We start from the raw sequence: 21687 nt of genomic DNA, 5'->3' as shown, positions 1-21687 counted from the left end.
AAAATAAAAAGGGCTGTGTGTATAGCTCTGTGTGAAGGGCACGCTTCAATTCCCAGTACCTGTCCCCGCCCCCCAAAAAAACAAACCTGGGGAAATAGCTTGATGAGGAGAGAGGGTTTAGGGTGGGCACGTGGGGTGGGATGGATGCTGGGGGCTGACATTGAACTTCCTCCAGAGGAGAGCATTTAGGGCAGGGTACCTCAGCTGCAGAGCTGGCTGGGCTGCACGGTGTGGAATGCTGGTCTGTGTCATTTATACGGAAAAGAAAGGCTCTGAGAAATCGCCAGCAATGCCAGCGCTCCCCCGGGGAGCAGCAGTTCTGTTTCCCTGTGTGTGGGTTTTCCTGTCTTTCTTCCAAGCCTCCTACATCGTGCAGCGATCGATCTCGTAATTAGAAAAACAAATAAATTCTCTTAAGGCTCCAGGAAGCCAGGAAAACTGTGGGTCAGAGAAGGACATACAGAAAGCTGGGATTCTGGGTCCATCAGGATCCCCCCGGCCCCATCATAGGCTTCTAGGGTGGAATCTTGGGGTGGGAAGTAGGGGGCCCCAGTACCTCTGCCTCTTTGCCCCTGGCCCCAGGCCATCGTGCAGTTGGTCTCCTAGATTTATGGCTCCTCCAGGTGCCCGGCTCAGCAAGCAGATCTTGGGGCCCGTGAAGAAATCTGCAGGAACTGCTGGAGTTCAACTGAGCCTGGAGCCTGCCAGCCAGGCCTGAGCCCCAGGACTGTGTTAGCCACGCTCCTTGGGGTCTGCATGCCTGCTTGCTCCCTTCCACCCCATTTCTGGACACCTCTGACCTCTCTTCCCCTCTGGGCAGGGATGCCTCTGGGTCATCACATCCTACCTTGAGTTCAGGGTAAACTGAGCTCACAATGGATTCAGAAAGCGCTGGATAATGTACCTAGGGCTAGGGGGACAGTGCCGACCTCATCTCTGTCATTTCCACAACAATCCTGCTGATGTGGATACCTATTGCCATCCCATTTCACAGATGGGTAAATTGAGGCTGGGAAAGTGAAGCCACTTACTAAGGGAGCTCAGGCCCACAGCTGATAACTGAGTGGCAAAATCAGGGCTCAAAGTAGGGCACAATCACAGCAGAGCCCCCCTACACCAGCTCCTTCCGCCCTTGCTGCAGTCCACATGCACATCTGGGGGTCTCATAGCAGCAGGAGAGAGCCGAATTGCCAATCAGAAAAGTGGAGGGGCCTGGGCTGGCCTCCCAAAGACGGAGGCTCAGAGGGCACACTTTTTGAAGAAACCCCCAAGACCAGGTCCAGAAGGTACCGTATTCAATACAGCATCATTCTCAAACTTGTCAGAACTTGCCGAATGAAGTGCAAAATAAAGCTCTGAATGACAGAATAATGAGGAATTCATTTGAAATGTAAAATAAATAGGTAGCTCTCTGGTGAGAAGGCAGAATAAATGGCATTTGGATGACATTTGGTGATTAAATTAAATAGTAATGAACCCACGGATAATGTACCCAGGGAGGCAAGGAAGGCGCGCTTCTCCCCAAAGCTCTGGCCTCAGAGCCCCAGCTGTTGGCAGCTGTCCTGGGTTGGAGCCTCACCGTGGACTCCATGGTTAGAGCAGGAAAGCTGGCCTACTGGCTCAGACGCCTGGGCTAGAGAGGAGGGTTGGCCTTGGGCTCCAGGAGCCAAGCCATGGTCTGGCAGTGCTGGGAATCCTCGTGACAATCTGGCCCTGTCCTCTCATGCTGTACCTTGGGAGGCGGAGACCTAGGAAGACCAAGAAACGTGCCCAAAGGTATCAATGCTAGGCAGAACAGTCTGTCTCCTACGCCGTGCTCCTCCTTGCCCCTGGGGTGGTCTCTGGAGATGTCCCTCCTGAACCTGCCTCCTGACACCCACACGCTCGTGCGGTCCCCTCCCCTTGTTGGGGGTCCCCGTGACATAACATTGATCAACAGAATGTACCAGAAGCAGTGCCACTGGCCGTTCCAGGCCAGGTCACAGAAACCTGGCATCTTGTATGTAGGCGTCTGGGCTCATTGCCCTGGGAAAGCCTAGCATCCTTTGAGCTGTGCGGAGGCCCTGGGCAGCCACGCAGCAGGCTGCGGGAAGGGACAGCCAGCCGGACAGCCCCAGCTGTCCTCTATCTCCAGTGAAGGGCCAGATGTGTGTAGGAAGAAGTTTTCCTGGCACCGGTGACTCTTTCAGAGGGCCGAGAGAGACCACGCGCTGAGCTCATCGCCCACAGCCACCCGAGAATGCACAGCAGATTGCTTCTGTAAGCAGGGAAGCCTTGGAGTGGTCTATTACGCGGCAATCAATGATCAGAATACAAGCGGCTTTCAGAGGCAGGACCGATTGTCAGGCAGCTACAGCAGCTGGCTGCCAGGATTTCCAGGCCCGTCCTTCCAAATTTAATGTGAGTTAAACCTGAACTCCAGGTCTTGCGTGAGAACTAACACTCCAGGTCCAAGGGAGCGTGTTAGAAGGCCTGGAGAAATTAACCCTTTATGTATTCATTTATTCAACAAATACAGACTTCTGCTAAGGGCACAGTTAAGGCACGATGTTGAGAAAAATAGCCGCTGACTTTGATTCCTGACTCCCGATCCCACTGAGGCAGAAAGACAGCCAGGCAGTCTCCTCGAGGGTCAGTTACAGAGAACTGAGGACAGGACAGGACCCTCCCATGCCCCTGCCCAGCCCTCGTGCCTGGAAGGAGGTGGCTCCTGGGGAGACCCCATATGCCTCACCGATGGCCTTTTGGGGGGTGATGGGATTAAATAAGAAAGGATATTTATAAAGAGCTCACTGCAAGTGGTTCCTCAGTAGAAGGCATCTGTTGTTTTTACATTTATTTTTAGCATTATCACTAATAAAAGCTGAGAGGCTTTAAAGCCTTTTTCTATTTGTTTGCAACTCCAAAGAGAATCTAAGGAGCATTTCTCACTGCCTGTTTTGCGACCTGGCTACAATGTGATGAGACCAAGCTCTCAAAACTTAGGGCTGGGGATGTAGCTCAGCCGCATAGCACCTGCCTGGCAAGCTCAAGGCCCTGAGTTCGATTCCTGGTATCAATAAGGAAAATAGTAAAAAAAAAAAAAAGACCAAGCTCTCAAAACTTAATGTCTCTGACCCCCACCCACCTCCTCCTCCTAGCTCCATCCTTGGTTTAAGGAACAGATCATGCCTTAGGGGACAGAATGGGCTCAGAGAAGGGACTTGGCTGGGAATTCCTGGGACAGCTGGGGAGGAGGTTTCAGTTCAAGCCAGGAAGGGCTGGGTACCCTGCATTCCCAGCCCTTCTGGCTCCTGAGCACCCACATTCTCTCTCCCCCTTTACACTGCACACATTGAAAATGGGATGCCCTAGGCATCTCCCCGCCACCCCCAAATGCACACAAAAAGTTGCACGTTTTTAAAGATATAGTAGCTCCCTTATCAACAGGTGATACCCAAGCTACCCAGGGGTTCAGTCCATGGTGCATAACTTCGCCTCAAGAAAGACTGAGCAACTTCAGGGTGGACAATGGCAGGTTCAGGGGTGGGCCGGGCACTATGGGTGCTGTTCAGAGAAAGATGAAGGATGATATTTGGAGGTGACCATCATGACATGTGGAGCCCCAGAGAATGGAGGTCTTTGCTCTGTGAAGTGCTGGGGCCTTCACCTCAAGCTAATAGGTCCAGGAGGTGAACACAGCCTGCACCGCCAACTGGATTCTGAGTGTCTGTAAAGTCACACTGACAAAGGTACTGATTCCTGCAAAGAATTTCTCCCTCCTTGATTGAAGAGAAACCATCCTTCTAGTCTTCCCATCCACCACCCATTCTTAACATGTTATGTACAAAGGCCTCAGGGTGAGGGTTGAGTGTTTCTGGACCGACAATGAAACCAAGAGTTTCTGGGATAATTCCAGCGGTCCCACCATAGACAGCACCCTCCTTTTCCTTCTCTTCCCCTTCACATGCTTCCCTCTGTCTTGGTTGCCCGTAAAAATTCATGTTTCATGAGGAATCACTGGTGAATTCCCATGTCTGAGGATACAGTGGTCCTGAGACCTCCACTGTCAGGCAAGAAGTCTGAGGCTGAGTCCTGTGGGCACATTGTAATTTAAGGAAGATAAACCCTTCAGGATAAAAATGGGATAACCACACTGAATGCATAAATTTGTTTATTAAATTTAATTTTAAATAAGTGCTATGTAACCAGCATAAAATAATTCCTAGGTAGGCACTCTAAAACATTAACCAAAATGTCTACTATTAAAATAGAACAATGTAGCAGTATACTGTGATAACATTGCTAGCATCACTATTTGTTATGGCTTGTATCTAGATTTTCCCCCCAAAGCCTCATGTGGTCATAGGTGAGGAGTTTCGAAGGTGGCTGGATTAGGGTGTGTGAATGTGGATTACGGGAGAGATACTGGGATTAGGGGTGTGGATAATGGAACCCTCACCCTGGATATAAGTGGCACCAATCACTAGGCTTGTAGCCTGGATGGGATATGAAGGGACAGAAAGAAGGCAACTTTCTGCTACTGCTGCTGCTGCTGCTGCTGCTGCATCACTGTCTCCTGCTGCCTGCCATGGACTATTTCTCCTCTGCCATGCCCCTCTGCCCTTCCACCTTGCCTTGGAGATAGCCAACTGTAGACTGAAACCTGTAAAAAGTGTGAGCTAAAAAACCCCTTCCTCCCTTAACTTACAGGTGTCAGGCATTTTCTCCTAGCAACAACAAGACACTATTCTGGTGCTTTGGGTCCAACATTAAGTAAAATGACACCTTACCCACATGTGGAGGGGGTGTTAACCTAACCAAGACCACTGTCCTTTCTGCTGTACCCCAGAGGGGAAATGGCTAGATTGGTCACCAGCACTCCATGTAATCCAGGAGGACCAGGATTACAGTCCTGGCTCTCCCCTGAGCTGCTGGGCACAGACCTTGGGCGCCTCGCCTGTCTTCCCAGGCGGGCTGTGGGCATCACCTCCCTTCTAGACTGGGAGAAAGTACTGAGAATTGAGACCACCTAGGGTCAGCAGCAGGGGGCTCTGCTCCGACCTCCTAGGCAGAGGGTGAGCCTCTTAAGGGTCTGAGGAGGCAAGAGGGAGGTGCAGACAGAGGGCAGATCCCTGAGGGGCTCCCCACACCCCATAGATGCCTGAAACCCCACTTCTTTCCCTGCCCAGCACCGGCATGCAGAATGTGCCTCCCTCCTCCACCGTGGCTTCTGGGCAAGGATTGTGCGTGGGATCAGTTGCTTCCAGCAAGCAGTGGGAGGGAGGCAGCCCCAGGGGCTCTGCACCTGGCCTTGCTGCCATGCTACAGGCGAGGTCCTTGCCCAGCCAGGCCCTGTCAGAATAGCCACAGCCTAAGGCAGCCTAAGAAGAGGCAACAGCCAGAGCCCCAAGGAGGGAGCGGGCCAGGCGCATGGACACAGAGCCCGCAGTGTGGTCACCCGGGTGAAGGTTCGAGTCCCTCCTCGGCCTCTTCCCACACGGTGGCTTCAGCCAGTCCTCCGGCCTCTGCAGGCTGGTTTCCCGCCCTGTCAAGGGGTTAGTGGTTCGCTTGCAACAGGGGCTGCTTTGTTACCGCATCACAGGCATGAGAAACGGGGGACCTTTACTTCCGGAAGCCAGAGCCCTTGTCCTTCTCCCCTCCCGCGACGGTACACATTTCTCCTGTCCCTCGGCCAGGCCCCAGCCACCCCAGCTGCAGGATCTCGGCCTGGGGCTGAGGTGTGTGAGGGCCACCGCGCCGGCCTTTCCACTGAGACGCGAAGCCAGTGGTGACGTCAGCGTTCCCCGTGGTTGCTAGGGAAGGAGACGCCGGTATTGGGGCGTGGGGCTTGGAAGCCTGAAACCTGGGGTGTGTTTCCACCCGGAAGTCAGGGCCACCCTCGTGGGGCTGAAGTAGCGCGATCCGGGCTAAAGCTTTCTGCGGCGGAAGCGCGGGGCCCGGAAGGCAGGAGCTCTTCCCTGATGATGGATGATAAGCTCTCCGCGGCCTTGCGCTGTCCACAGCGTGATTATCAAGGCACTGGTCCCACGCCTTCCCTACAGCGACAGCGTGGGGCGGCTGATCTGCCCCGCCCCGGGGATCTGATCTCGCCTTTTGTCTTTCCCCAAAAGAGCCTCTCTGCTGGGAGGTTGCTGGAATGCAGAAATTCCCGAAAAGGAAACCAGGGCTTCTGCTAGCAGGTTTCCAAGCCTCCCTGTCAAGCCGCGGAGTTGGGGGGATGCAGCTGCCCAGGTGTGGAATCAGGAAGATCCTGGTCCCCCCGCCACCAGCCTGCATGCCTGTCCCTCCCCACTTCCCTGATGACACACGTTTCTCCTCCTGTCCCTTCCCTCCAGACCCGGATCCCCTCCTCCGTGCAGGATGAGACATCTGTGCTGGCCTCAGGGCCTCTGCTCATGCCGTTCCTTCCACCTACCTGCTGTCCCGGAACAGCCCAAGCCTCCTCCGCTCACCTCTGTACTCTGATGCCCCCTCTCAGAGGCTCCCACCTCCCTGGTAGAGCATTCCCAGCCCTCCAGCGCCTCATCTGACTTCGTTTCCTGTCGCCATGGCTCCGCATTTGCTCAGTTCTGGGCCACGTCACCCCTTGAAGTCCAAGTTGCAGGAACTCAGTCTCACTCACATCTGCGAGAACAGAACAGACTAAGTGCCTAGCAGAAAAAAATAATTTTTTTGGCTTCTCATTTATCCATTCTTATTTTATAACCAGCGCATATTTAAATGAATAAGTCCCACAGGTATTTGAGCTTGTGTTTGCTTCTCCATGAGGTCAGAAAAGGTCTCCTTCTACCTGCTGACTCCTCTGGCTTCGTCCCATATAACACCCACCTCCCCACCCTCCCCTGGCTTGGCTTTCCTGCTGTTTCTGTCCCAGGACCTTTGCACCTGCCACTTCTCTGCCCAGAAAACCTTCCTCAGCTCCTTGCAAAACCCGCTCTGTCCCCTTGCTCAGCTCTTGGGTCAAGTGTCATTTTCTCAGAAAGGCCTCCCCTGGCTGCTAGACAGGTCCCACCCACTCAGTCATCCTAGCACCCCCGGCTCCCTACGTCACCCTGAACCATCTGCAGCCCTCCTGTCCACCTCTGTGCGTGTAAAATGTGTGCTGTGTCTCTGCATTCACCACGATGGGAAAGGATCAGGAGTTAAGAACCTGGGGCAGAGGAAACCACACGCTGGGGAAGTGTGTGGGGGATGAGGGTGAGTGGCCAGTGGCTGTGCTCTGGGCACCTGAGGGCCCAGGGGTGTCCTCCTGCAGACACCCAAAGTGCAGGAGGCTTGTGGGTTTGGAACCCCACAGTGTTCAGGGCCCCACGGGGGAATTGGCTAAGCTCCCTGGGAATGGGGTAAAGGGAGAGAAGAGATCGATTAACCCAAGAGGTAGCTGGGAGCCACAGCAGGTTCTGGAGCTACGGCAGGAGGCAGGGAAACCGAGAAGGGTCTAATGGCCAGTGGCAGATGGAGGCTGCCCTAGTGTTCTTCACCACTTTCTGGAGCAGCTCTGCAAGTCCTCCTTCATGAGTGTCTTTACCACGGGTGATAAAAATACAGTGATGCTGCTGTCAAATACCATCCAATAGAAGGGCAGAGTGGTAAAAACAGTGCGTCCTCCTCCCGCTTCTGGCACCGTGCACCTTCCATCCCGCCCTCCACGTCAAAATGACCGCAAAAGGTAAACATTTGGAATCAGTTCTGGACATAGAGGCAGGCAGGAGAGCACAACAAAAGACACTCACAAAAGAGGACTTCAAACTGCTTCAGAGCCAGGTGTGGTATGCATGCTTGTAATCCTAGCACTCAGGAGGCTGAGGCAGGAGGATCACTTGAGTTTGGGACCAGCCTGAATTACAGAGTGAGACCTTGTCTCAAAAATAAAACAAAACAGGCCGGGCATGGTGGCACATGCTTGTAATCCCAGCACTCAGGAGGCTGAGGCAGGAGGATTGTTGGGAGCTCGAGACCAGCCTGGGCTACAAAGTGAGCTCACAGCGGGACTGAACTGCACAGTAAGACCCTGTCTCAAAAAGACAAAAAAAAGAAAAAAAAGAAAAAGAAAAAGAAAAACTGCTTAATGGCAAGAACCAGGGGGGGCTTAGCCTCTGTCCCACCCTATATCTCCCTGTGACCCCAGACAGATGCCTTCCCCAGGAGCCTCACTCTTTCCAGCTGCAAAATGGGAGGTTTCCTCAACAGACCTCTTCTTCCACTCTCTGAAGGATGCTGCGGCCCTCACAGTGTCAGAGAAGGACCCAAGACACGGAGAGGGAGAGGGCTTCACCCAGATCGAACATCACTTTTCCCTAGCCCATGGCTTTACCCACAGCAGGACTCGGGCCACGGGCTTGCAGATGATTCCAAGACTCCAAGGAGCTTTTCCTAGTGGGGAGACGGCAGCCAGCCCTGCAGAGGGACCTCGGTGACCGAGACGGGACAGACGGCTCCTTCCCATCTGCGGAGTCACCGAGGGCAAAGGTGTCAGCTGCACACATGCCGGGCTCAGAGACCCAAGAGCACTACAGCCCCACACTGGGGCCCAGCGCACCCGGCACCCCTTCACCGGACACCGGTGCCAACCGTGGTTTAAAGGGTTTTTCTAACTTTGCTCTCGGAGTTGCCTGGCTCCCGGGCCCTGAGCTAATCGGAGAGTGGTTGCGGCTGCCCCCCTGTCCCCTCGCCTGCTCTGGAATTCTCACCAAGTTAGAACTCCGGGCTGACAAATTGCTTTCGCGTGGAATGACACATTTATGAATACCAAATGTAGTAATTAGCGCAGTTGACCTAACGTTCCATTTTTGTAGACATTTAACATTTATTAATTTCGATTTCACAGTTTTCTTTCCCCATTTGGTAGCCAATAAATATTTTAAGGCCTTGGATATTGCTCCAGGATCCTTAAAAGCTCAGACACCCGAAGTCTTACTGTGACCTCGAAGAAGGGGGGGGAAGCTCTCTGGGCCTCAGTTCCCCATCCTGCTCTCTAGCCCTGGGTGAACCCACAGGGTTGACCCACCCCAGCAGGGACATTGGAACCCACACAGCTCAAGCCAAGGCCAAGGGCGGCCGGGTCTGCCAGCCACGTCCACAGGGAGAGGTGCTCAGAGCCCAAGACCCCTCGAACCCTTGAAGAGCAAAGCAGTGAAAACCATTGCATTGCCGGTGGGTTGAATTTCACCCCTGTGGGTCAGGGTGTGTCTTCTAGTTAATGCACCGGCCACAGCTACGACCTGGCTTTTTAATTCAGTGGGAACAAAGGGGCAAGAGCAAAGGGGGAGGTGGTCATGCTGCGGAGACAGCGGCAGGGACAGCGGAAGGGCCTGAGGGTGTGGTCAGGCCAGAAAAGCAGGGTGGTTGTGCATGCGCTCTGCATCAGGCAGCATAGAAAGTCCTCAGCACCCGGCGCTGGTCCCAGGGAACCGAAGGGCCCCTCCCAACCCAACACCACCCCTGGGTTCTGCATGTAGAAGTAGCTCTGTTGCCGCCGTACTCAGCTGGGTAGGCCTAGAGGACACTGTGAGAAGCACCCTCTGCTTAAGTAGGTTTGGGAGAAAAGGCCAGGGAGGAGGAGAGGGAGCCAAGCCCCACCCATCTGGGGGCCAGTGCTTGGGTCCTGATGCACCCATTCATTTCCTCCCCACCCCCACCCCCACCCCACCCCGCCCCAGCCCAGGTCATGGGGGCACGCCTGAGGCAGGAGGACCTCAAATTCCAGCCCAGCCTGTGCAAATTAGCAAGGCTCTGTCTTAAAATAAAAAGTTGAGAAAAGGGCTGAAGATAGAGCTCAATGCAAGGCCCTAGGTTCAAACCCCAGTACCAGAGAGAGACAGAAAGAGAGAACAGATGACATTAAGACTTAAGAGACACAATTGCAATGTTCCAACTACCCCAAACAATTAAAAGGTGGATAAACAAGGGCTGCAGGAGGAGAGGTTCACTTTGGCACCCACCCTAGACAGAAAACATTTTAAATCAAGAATGCATTCCAGCCAGGCATGATGGCATATGCCTGTAATCCCAGCACTCGGAAGGCTGAGGCAGGAGGATTGTTGTGTGTTTGAGACTAGCCTGGGCTGCAAAGTGAGCTCAAGAGCAGCCTGAACTGCATGGTGAGACCCTGTCTCAAAAAGACAAAAAAAAAATGCATTCAAGACACCAAACCCACCTCTCATCACAGCTTAGCCCCAGCTCCCTTATACATTTATATTAGTTGGGCACACACACAAAAAAAAACACCTAACACAAAGCCCATGTTATAATAAAATGTCAAATATCACATGTAATTTATTGACTACCTGGATCCCCCCAATGAAAAAAAGCCACAGCACAGAACAGGCATCGCTGGTGATTTGACCTAGTGTCCGTGAGACCTGGAAGGAGAGAGAGGATATGGTCGGTTTAGGGAGAAAATGCCCCCCAGCTGTCATACATGTGCAAAAGGGAGTGCTACAGCTGACTGCAGCTAGAAAGTTGGGCTTGGTTGGGCCTGGGTCACTGAGCTGTAACCTGGAAGAGTGTGTTCTGGTTTTGTTTTTTGAGATAGGGTCTCCCTATGCCGTTCAGGCTAGTCTTAAACTCACTGTGTGGCCCAGGCTGGTCTCAAACTTGCAGCAATCCTCCTGCCTCAGCCTCCTGAATGCTGGGATTACAGACGTGCACCACCAAACCTAGCATGGGAGAGTGTATTCTAGTCGCTGGCTCCTTCTCCCTCTCTCTTTCTGCTTCCTGACTGCTGCGGCTTGAGCACATTTTCCTCCACCAAGTCCCTCTGCCATTGTGTTTCTGCCTTGGAGCCAGCCGTGAGCCAAAATAAATCCTTCCTCCTTTCAACTATGGCTGTCAGGTATTTTGTCCTAGCAGCAAGACAGGATCAGACCACATATCCCTAGCCCAGGGTAAGGTTCACATTCAAAGTCCAAAATTCAAAGTACAGTTTTCTGCGAATGTGTATCCTTTGCAAACCATTGTGAAGTCCAAACCTTGTGGTCAAGCCATCAAAAGGCAGGGACAGTGGGTCCCACAAGTGAGTCACTGCAGAAAACCAGGCTGGCGACACAGAGCTGAACCCCGGAGAAGGAGCTACCGGCCTGCAGGGAGACGGAATCAGGAAGAGAGTGACAGGACAGGCGACAACACACCTTTTTAAAACTTGAATTGAGCCGAGCGTGGTGGCTCGCGCCTTTAATCCCAGCACTCAGGAGGCTGAGGCAGGGGGATCGTTGTGAGTTCGAGACCAGCCTGGGCTATAAAGTGAGCTCAAGGCCAGTCTGAACTGCACGGAGAGACCTTGTCTCAAAAAGACCAAAAAAAAAAAAAGACTTGAAATAAATGTGTATTCTCAAAGAAAGCAGGACGGATGGGTAGAAGCCATAATCAAGGTTGAAATTAAAAGAAAAAACCACCAACCCTAAATTAAGAAACTACCTGCCTCTGGAGATAGGCTGGAACCCAGGGTGTTCCAAATAAAAATTCAATAAAAATAAATTGAAACATTACCATTAAAAAACAAAAAATGAGCCAAGAGGAGGAACTGGAACACCGAGTCGATGCTGGTGATCTTGAGGGAGTAGAGGTTATTCGTTAGGTACGATAGCAGCACAGCGGTTATGTTTTACAGAAGACTGATCTCTTTTAGAGATCGTGCTAAAATATCTACCGATTAAATGACAAGATGTCCGGGTTTTGTTTCACAATAATGCGGTGGGGGAAGCGTGTGGGGCTATAAATAAAGCAGGATTGATTGGCCGCGAGGTAAGAATTGTTGGGCTGCTTGATGGCAGAGAGCTGACTCATTATTATATTGTCTTTTCTATGGAATCTCTTTGAAAGTTTTCTATAATAAAAAGTGAAAAGCAAAATAGGATTTGGATGAGGATTTCTGGGCCAAAGCATCAGCCTGTGGAAACTTCCCAAGGCTGGGAAAGTTGGGCTGGTTTTGGGGGTGGAAGGCAGGAAGGCCAAGGAGGTCGGAGGCCCAGGGAGGCCGAGGATATGCAGAGCGCCAGGCCCAGGGATGAGGCCAGTGTTTATGCTGACTGTCCGAGGAGCCCTCAGAGAGTTGTGGGCCAGAGCAAGTTCAGATCCAATCCTGCCTTTACAGATGGCTGTGATGTTAGGTGAAATAAAGCAGGCACACAAGTTTCAATATCACATGGCTTCTCTTTGCAAATAATTAAAGGGCAAGACGAAAGATAATAGGAAACAGGGAGATAGAGCTTTTGCAAATGGAAGGGGACCAAGAATTGGAGGGAGGGGAAAAGAAGGGGGTGGGAAGGAGATTTGAAAAGAATTAAGATGTGTTACGTACACACACCAACTTTCCACAGTGCACGTCATCTTTAGGCACTGCAAACATGGATTAATAAAAATAATTCTTTAATGTACTAACTGGGCTGTTACTATAACAAAATACTCAAGGCTGTTCATGAGAAAGAAGGTTGCTTTTTTTTTTTTTTTTTTTCAAGAATAGGAAATTTTGCTGGAGAAAAGCAACGGGGAATGGGAGTAGCTCTGGAGAGGCAGGAGGGATCCTGAATGGGTTGCCCAGGAGGTTGATTTAGCTCACGGTTTGGGAGGCTGGAAGTCCAAATGGCCTGGCACAGGCTCTAGTCAGGGCTTTACAGGTGGCAATGGCTGGGGCAGCAGGAAAAGAACAAGCCAGGATGCCAGAAGCTCCACCTTCAGATCTTCCAAGAGGCCAGGTTCCACCTTCAGAATGACCCCTGGGAAAGCTAACTGGGTCCATGAAAAAGACCTTCATCCCATCCAAGGACTGGCTCCCTGCCCCCTGACACACACACAGCTTTCTCCACAGGGAAGGAGCAGCATGGGAGACCTAGTTTTGGGCCACCACAGGGCCACCCCCCAGCTCATGACTTGGGGACTCTATCTTATCCCTGGCCCCTTTCCTTTGACACTGTCCCCTAATCTGCTTCCCAGCCACCATGAACTAAGCTTTGCTCCGCCAGGTGCCTCCAGCATGAAGATTCTGCCTTGGAGCCAGCTGACCATGGACTGAGCTCCCTAAAACCCAGAGCCAGATTAAACCTGATTCCGTATGTCATAAGTGTGGGCCCTGTGTCTCAGCAGTGGAATAGCTGACTATATAAACAAGAATGGAAACCCAGGAAGAAGTCGGCTTGGCCCAGCCTGGACCTCTGGGCTTCTTATGCAAGCATTGGGGTGCAGGATAAAGAGCTTCCCTAAGGCTAAAGGAATGACAAGGGGGTCTCTGAACCGGAGAAGAAGGGAAGGGGACAGGATGGATACAGACAACATGGATATGTCTAGGTTCCCAGAGGTGGCTGGGCAAGTGGCCACAGAGGAGAGGAGGGGATGGAGGGAGAAGGCTTCAAGGAAAGGAAGTCAGGGGGCCCCAGACACACACAGCTGCCACGTGGCAGCCACCCCGTTTGTGTGGGGCCGATCCCACTCTCTCCCAGTAGCCGTTGCCACAAGGTCATCCCATGCCCCTTATCATGGTGATTGGTTTCAATACACAAGATCTCAGCTGGGAAGGGTGGCCAAGACCTGGGATCTCAGCACTCTGGGAGGCAGAGGCAAGAGGATCTCAAGCGCAAGACCAGACTGGGCAACTTAATAACGTAGTAAGATCCTGCCTCAAAATTAAGACAAAACAAATTTTTAAAGGAATTAGGATACAGCTTAGTAAGAAGACCATGGGTTCAATTCCCAGTATAAACAAACAAACTAGGTCTGAGCTGATTTGTTCCCATCCTTCCTATGGTCACAGGCATCAGCTCTGAAGTGGGCCACCTCAGGGTCAAAGACTTTGGCTAGGATTCTGGAGACAGAGACATGTCTGTCCTTTTGGGTTTTTCTGTTTGTTTGTTTTGTCTTTTTGAGACAGGGCCTCACTATGCAGTTCAGGCTGAGCTTGAGCTCACTTTGTAGCCCAGGCTGGCCTCGAGCTCGCAACGATCCTCCCGCCTCAGCCTCCCAAGTGCTAGGATTACAGGCGTGCACCACCACACCTGGCTATGTCTGTCCTTTTGGATTAGGAGATGTGGCTGGAACTGTGCAGCCCTTTTGTCATCATGAGGGAAACCATCCCCCCGCATTGACATTAATATCAGGAATAGAAAAAAGTAGAGAAACGGAGAAATAATTGGGGCCTTGGTGGCATTCACGAGCTGCTGAGTCAAATAGCCCCGGAGGCTAACTTACTGCCAGACTCACAGAGCTGCGTGCTGATAAATCCGCTTCATGGTGAAGCCACTTTGAGCGGAGTTTTCCTATTACATTTCTTCAGGGACAGCAGAAAAGCTGAGGAAAATGGAGAGCAGCTCTCACCTGCTCCTCCGGCCAGCTCCTGCCAATGGCTCCCCTGGCTGAGGGGGTCTGTGGGAGCCAGGCTATGCAGAGAACAGGGGAGACAGCTGCGCAGGCACAAAGAGACACAGCCTGATTTAAGGAACCACTTTACTCAAAATTGGCAGATGTAAATGTTCATCTCATCCCAAATCAACCTTGCAGAAAAATCCACAATATTATGCAGCTGCATGGCTGAGCGCCCCACCCAGCCATGCTGACGTAAAATTTACAAACACAAGGGTTGCGGGGGCCTCTTGTTCAGTCTCCAAGGACAGACAGAGAGACAGAGGTCCTGAGAGGCCTGGAGGTCCGCCCAGGCTCACACGGTCCCTTGGCTCGTGCTGTGAATTCTGGGGACGCCAGGGGACAGAGGAGACCAGCTGGAAGCAGATGTGGCTGGTGTGGAATTTGCATGTCGTTTATGCATCATTCCCCAGCCTGCAAAATATCCAGAAATTCTGCGCCACACCCTCCCCACGCCATCCCCCCAGCCTGCCAGTGCCCCTGCGGCCTCCTAGCCTTGGCTTCGTCCACCTAGAAAGACGTGAGGGAGTGAGGCCTGCTCCCCAAGGCCGCTCACCTGAGGTGGGGATGCCAGTTCAGCACACCCCGCCTCTCCCCGGCCGGATGCCCACGCCTGGCACGCACTGCCTTGCCCGCATGGGGCTGCTCCCGGGTGGCACACATTTTTTATTTTAATAGTCATGTATTCATGTTTATGCTGCTTTGAATTTATGACTAGGGATGCTTGTTTCCCATTTATGGCTGTAATAGAAAGTTTCCCTTTAAAGTAAATTTCAGGGTGTTCTTTTCCTTTTTTTTTTTTAGTGAGTCAGTGGAAATAAAAGTAGTAAGTAATAGGCAGGTGTCAATATGGCTCAGACAGGAATAAAAGGAGGAGATGTTTGGGAATGCTGCTCTAATTGAAAGTTCTCCAGCCACTGGGTCACCCCAGCTCCACTAGGCCTGCAGTCAATCGAGGTGAAGTGCAAGGAACATCTTGCACTCCTGTCTGTGTTGGGCTGGCTTTCTTGCTTGCTTTTGGGGCTGGGTAGGCAGGGGCACAGGGTCTTACTATGTAGTTCAGGCTGGCCTCGAACTCATGGTGATCTTCCTGCCTCAGCCTCCCAAGTGCTGGGACTACAGGTGTGTGCCACCACACCTGGCTTGGCTGGCTTTCTTTCTTTTCTTTCTTTCTTTTCTTTCTTTCTTTCTTTCTTTCTTTCTTTCTTTCTTTCTTTCTTCACTTTGACTTTTTGAGAAAGAGTCTCACTATGTAGTCCAGGCTGGTCTTGAACTCATATGTACCCCAAACTGGCCTTGAACTTGCAGTAATCCTCCTGCCTCAGCCTCCTGGGTGCTGGGATTTTAGGTGGGCACCACTATACCCAGTTCTTTTTTTTTTTTTACTTAGTGTATGTTTGCAAAACAAAATCGTGATGCTCATCTTAGGGAGTTGGTACATGAAAACAGCAGATCTTGATCAATTTTTATCTCTTTATATCCTTTCCCTTGCCTTCCCCCTCCTCTATCTACAAATCCCTTCCCTGTCTACAAAAATCTGCCTTCTTGTTTCCTACCATCTCTCCTTCATTTCATTCATTCATTTATTTCTATTTTAGATTTACCATATAAGAGAAACCATACAATATTTAACTTTCTGTGTTTGACTTATTCCACTTAACATTATGGTCTAAAGTTCTATCCATTTTCCTGTAAGTGACATGAGTTCATTCTTTTTTGTGGCTGAGTAATATTCCACTGTGTAGCTAGCCCATATTTTCTTCATCTGTTGATGAAGGCATGTAGGCTATTTCCAGAGCTTAGCCATTGTGGATGGTGCTGCTGGGAAACCAAATATCCATGCATCACTGTAGCCTGATGTCTTTAACTATTTCAGGAGTGTATCCAGGAGAGCTACACTAGCATTTCTATTTTTGGTTTCCTGAGGAGTGTCCATGCTGATTTCCATAGGAGTAACATGGAAGGTTCCCTCTCCCAAGGTCCTTGCCAGGACATTCTGGCTGGGGCAAGCGGACATCTCAGAGCTGTTTAGAATCCCGCTTGCCTCATGGCTAAAGATGATGAACACGTTTTAGTGTATTTCTGTGCTATTTGTACTTCTTTTTTTTGAGAAGCGTCTGCTCAGCTCACTTGCCCGTGCTTTGATTGGGGGATCTGTTTTGGGGGGTTTCTTTGGAGGGCTTCTTCCTACATTCCCAATGTTAGTCCTCCCGCAAAAGAGTTGCAGTCAGACCTTCCTCCCCATTCCACAGCGGGGTCTGCGCTCTGCTGAGCCGAAGCTCTTTAATTTGCTGCGGTCCCATTTGATGTGCTCGGTTGCCATTCTACCCAGGAAATCCTAGTGGTTTCAGGCGCTTTCTCTATGTTACCTTCCTGCACTTTCAACGCTGCTGTTTTTATATCCAGCTCTTTGATTAGTTTTGATTCTAGCTTTCTTTTTGACACATAGTAGCTGCACATATCTACCGGGTACAACGTGACAATTTGACACATGTATACACTTTGCAATGATCCAACGGGGCAATTTCCAGCGCTGTCATTTTGTACACGAATCACTTCTTCGTGGTGATGGCATTGGACGCACTGGCCTGAGTCCCAGGGTCCTGCGTGCCCCCCCCCCGCCCCACGTCTGCGCATGTAGCGTCCCGTGGGGACCCACTTTCTCCCAGGTCTGCCAGGGGACCCGTGTCTGCCGCCAGACCACCACCAGCACGGCAATGCAGAAGGCGGCGAGGTAATTAATATCCCGCCATTTAGCTCGCCGTTAATAAGCTGGCTAAGAGCTCCTCTTGAAATTAATAACTTCACATGACCCCAGAGCCCTGGCTTCATACCTTCTTCCTTTTTTTAAGAAACAAAACACACATACACACACTCGCAGAATTTAAATAGAAGAGCAATTTGCATTTATGAGCCGGTATCACTGTTCACGACTGGAGAACTGTAGGGAGTAAAAGCCCTTTCCACTTAATGAGAGCAGCGAGCGGCACGGGAGAAGGCGGAGGCCGGGGAGCTGGCAGCGCGAACGGAAAGGAAAATCCCTCCGGTGTCGCTGTGGGTCTCCACGGCCACGCCTGGGACCGGACCGGACCGGTGTGTGCGCATCCGCGCCAACGACAGACTCCGCGCTTGCAGTCACATGGGGCGAAGGCTCCGCGGATGCCAGGGCGTCACAGCCGTGCCCTCGGGACAGAGCAAGGGAGTCTGGTCTTGAACTACAAAGCAGGCGAAGGCAGCAGCGGCTGAGGGGGAACCGGGACTCAGGGCAGAGGAGGACGGGAGGACAGGAGGCCCCAGGGACGGAAGAGAGAACCGCAGGCCAGCACGGGTAGGATCCTCTCCTTCTGAGCCGCATGTTGACAGCCTGCGAGAGTCCCAGGAAGCCGCGTTTTGGTACAGGTGAGAGACGGAGCTCAGAGAGGTTGAGGTACTTTGTTTGGATGGCCCAGCAGTGAGTGACAGAGTCCAGAAGCAAATGCGGGCCCCCTATTGGTGGGCAAGTCTGCCGCGAAGGCCGCCAGCCTTTCCCCAGGCACAGCTGGCTCTTCAGGCTCACACCTCCTCTCTCTCTCCCTCCAGGCCTGGGGCTCGAACCCTGGTCTTCGCACTGAGCTACATCCCCACCCGCCTTTTATATTTTCTATTTTCAGACAGGGTCTTGCTAAGTGACTAAACTGTCCAGGCTGGATTTGAATTTGTGATCCTCCTGCCTCAGCCTCCCAGATTACTGGAATTGTAGACATGTACCACCAAACCCAGCTCGGCCTCCGTTTTAAACCTCTCAGCATCCTGGTAAAGTAGACTCATCTTCACACTTCACACGTGTGGAAACGGGCTCAGACCAGCCAATGTCCTGCCTAGGGCTGGGCAGGGACTTGAACTCAGGACTTGGACCCCAAGGCCAGTGCTCGTGTCACTGCAGGCCACAAACATTCCAGAAGCTGAGGGTCGAAGCAAAACCACGCGTTCAGCAGAGCTCCGGGGCAGTGTCTGCATGTGGGGCCCTGGAACCCCCAGTAGGCTACAATCCTGTCCTACTGCTGCCTGAGGGTCCCAAACGCAGGTCCCCTCTGTGAGTCACAACACACGCAGTGACACTGACTCTTTCAGGGTGCCCCACAGGTGGACGCAGGGCTAAGCCCTTTGCCAGGCTCACCCTCATAAAGTAAATCTTGGCCTCCTCCTTTCAGAATGGGAGAAAGAGCTGGGTGTGGTGGTGTGCATCTGTAATCCCAGCATTCTGGGAGGCTGAGGCAGGAAGATCACGACTTTAAACACTATATGGACAATTTAACAATTTGGTTAGATCCTGTCTCAAAATTTTTAAAAGGGGCTGGGGATGTAGCTCCGTGCTAGAGCACACCTGGGTTCAATCCTCAGTACTGCAAAAAAATAAAAATGCAAGAATCTGAGGCACAGGGAAATCGGACAGCAGGGGAATAATGGCTCAGCCCAGTAGCCCTGCTCATAACCGCCAGTGTCACCTGCCCACACACTGAGGCTGGTCCCGGCCACAGGAGCAGGATTTAAGTGTCACTTACCAGAGTTCTCACCCTTTATGAGTCACATGGGGCCCCCAGGAGGTGCCATTAACATCCTGCCATTTGTAGGGGAGAAAATGGCACAGAGAGGTCGAGGGCCTTGCCCACAGTCACACAGCAGACCTGCCCAGGGCCATCTGCAGCTACCACTCCCTGCTAGGCCCAAGCTGCCTGCTTCCCCTCCTCCCAGTGCCGCCCCAAGCGGGCACCCGCGTCTTTCCCACATGCTGGCATGGAACGAGGCTTCTGCCAATACCAGGGAAACTTCCTAGTTCTAAGACGCTGCCCCAGCCGGCAGGACTAGAGCCCACGAGAACACAGGACAGTTGCCACCCGGAGGCTCGGGGTCCAGTCTGGACTCAGCAGCTGGTCTGGTGCCAGCCACACCCCAGACATGCCCTGTTAGCTTCAGGCTGGCAGAAGAGGCTGGCCCTGAATCCACAAACAGGAAGCCAGGCCTGCCCCTTGGAGGGACCAGATCTGTGAGCTGGTGGTCACGATTGCTTCTTGAAAGATCAGCCTCCTGGCTCTGTGTGACCCTGCAGGTGGAGGACAGGGCCAGGAATCAGCACCTTCAAACACCCGGTCCCCACCGGGTCACTGGCAAGCGGGCTCCGAGCACTTCACCCACAGAGGGTCAGGTCGGCATTGGCATGGTTTGGGGCTTATTTGCAAGGAGAACAACAGAACACAGGACACATATTTTATAAGATTATCTATAATAATCACCCAAAGAATCATATACAAAGAGTGTAGGGAATCTGTCCACACACTAAAGACCAAGAATCCCGCTGAGGGCCTGGATCCCACAATAATGTCCTGCGTGAGTCCAGCTGAAGACCTGGAGCCCATAACAATGCCTCCCATGAGTCCATCTGGAGGCCCAGAGCTGGGGATATAGCTCAGTGGCACAAGCGCCTGCCTGGCAAGTGCAAGGTCCTGAGTTCGAGTCCCGGTACCGAAGAAAAAACAACTGGAAGCTCAGTGCCCACAACAACGTCTCATGCAGGCCTGTTTCACAGATCTGCACTGTGAGGGCGCAAATGTCAGTGCTGGAATCTAGGAAGTCTGTGCCAGGGGGATGAAGGATCTGTGCTAGCAGGCTGAGGGATCTGCACTGGAGCCAGGAAGCGATGCTCAAAGCAAGAACCAGAGCTGCCCCGAAAGGTACCACAGCCATCCTCAGCAACAGTGAGGTCCCGAGCTCTTCTGATGACCAGGACAGCCGAGTTCCCATCAGAGAAGCCAATGTAACAAGCTTCTCTGGGAGACTTGAGCAGTGCACCTTCTTCCCCTCCGGAGCCAGGAAGCGATGCTCAGAGTGAGGACCAGGGCTCCCCCAAAGTGAACCAAAGCCATTCTCAGTGACAACAAGGTCCTGAGCTCCTCGGAGGATGAAAACAGCCGAGTTCATCAGGAAAGCCAGCACGACAAGCTCCTCCAAGAGAACCAACAGCTCCTTGCAGCTTTTCTCGGCTCCCAACAGCTTCTACCATCTCCCAGGAGCCTCATCTCAGCTCCCAACAGCCTTTTCTCCGCTCCCAACAGCCTAACTTCTTCTCCAGTTCTGCCTCTTATGCTGCTGGCAACAATCCTCAGGTGGGCCTCCCACACCCAGCACCAAGCTTACTCAGCTCAGTTGGGTGTTATAAATTGACCACCAGTTATCAATCTACCATAGGCATCTTAGTGATCTTCTCACCCAGCCTGCCCATTGTACAGAAGGGAACACTGAGGCCCATGGGGCTCATCTTGGCCACAAGATGACTCTGTGACAGTCCTACGACCCACACCCAGAGTATCCAGGTCCTGACTAAAATGTTTGCTCTCTGTGATGCCACCTAAAAAGACAGTGGGGGCGGGGGGCATACAGTGAGAAGGTCCCTGGCCAGGGCAGGAAGCCGGGCTTGACACAGAGCAAGATCTTCCCAGGGCACAGCTAGATGGGGAGGAGGGACACTGTTCTGAGGACAGGTGCAGTTCTTTCTGCCAGACCCTGCGATGCCTGCCCAGTGCACCCACAGGATCACACGTGGGCACACACGTACTGGGCAGGCTGCGACAGCTCCAGGGGCCCCTAGCCTTGACCCCCGATCGCACCAGCTCAGGCACAAATGCCCGAGCCCAGAGGCCCAGCCAGCCTCCCGGAAGCGCGGCGTCTGGCCCTGGGCAGGAGGATCATTCCTCTGCAGCAGCGACACTCAGGGGCTGACCTGCGCCCCTTGCCTGACACTGATGGAAACAGTGCTGCAGAGGACTGTGTCCCCAAAGCCCCGTGTCGGGAGCAGGTTCCTCCCCGCGCCGCAGCGAGGGAGGCAGGAGTTCTACCAGGTGATTGGGTCCCCAGGGCCCACGCTGTCGCAGAACTGGGCGGTTATCTTGGGAGTGAGCACCGTTTTCTCTCCCGAGCATGTGCCAGCGTTCCTGCCCGCTCCTGCCCGCTCCTGCCTGCTCCTGCCCTCGCCCTGCTGCCGTGGCCAGCACAGCGAGGAGGTCTTGCCAGCCACCAGCCTCCAGCCTCGGGCCGCAGGCTTCCAGCCTGCACAACTGCAGGAGAGAAATCTCGGTTCTTTATAAACAACCCAGTCTTACGTATCCTGTTACATCAGCATATGAGGGGCTGAGACACAGACCCAAGAGATGAAGAACGCAGGTGCTACTGACAGTGGCTGCCAGACCCCTGGACTTAACCTTGCCGGCAGCCAGACAAAATCCTGAACACCCAATAAATTCATTTTACGGCTTAAACTACTTTAAAATGGGTATCTTTCACTCAACCAAAAGAGTGCTGCCT

Source organism: Chinchilla lanigera, unplaced genomic scaffold (assembly GCF_000276665.1).
Source record: "Chinchilla lanigera isolate Chin_1 unplaced genomic scaffold, ChiLan1.0 scaffold00085, whole genome shotgun sequence".
Taxonomy (NCBI): domain Eukaryota; kingdom Metazoa; phylum Chordata; class Mammalia; order Rodentia; family Chinchillidae; genus Chinchilla; species Chinchilla lanigera.
The sequence above is the reverse complement of the archived record's forward strand: the minus strand, read 5'-3'. Positions refer to the sequence as shown.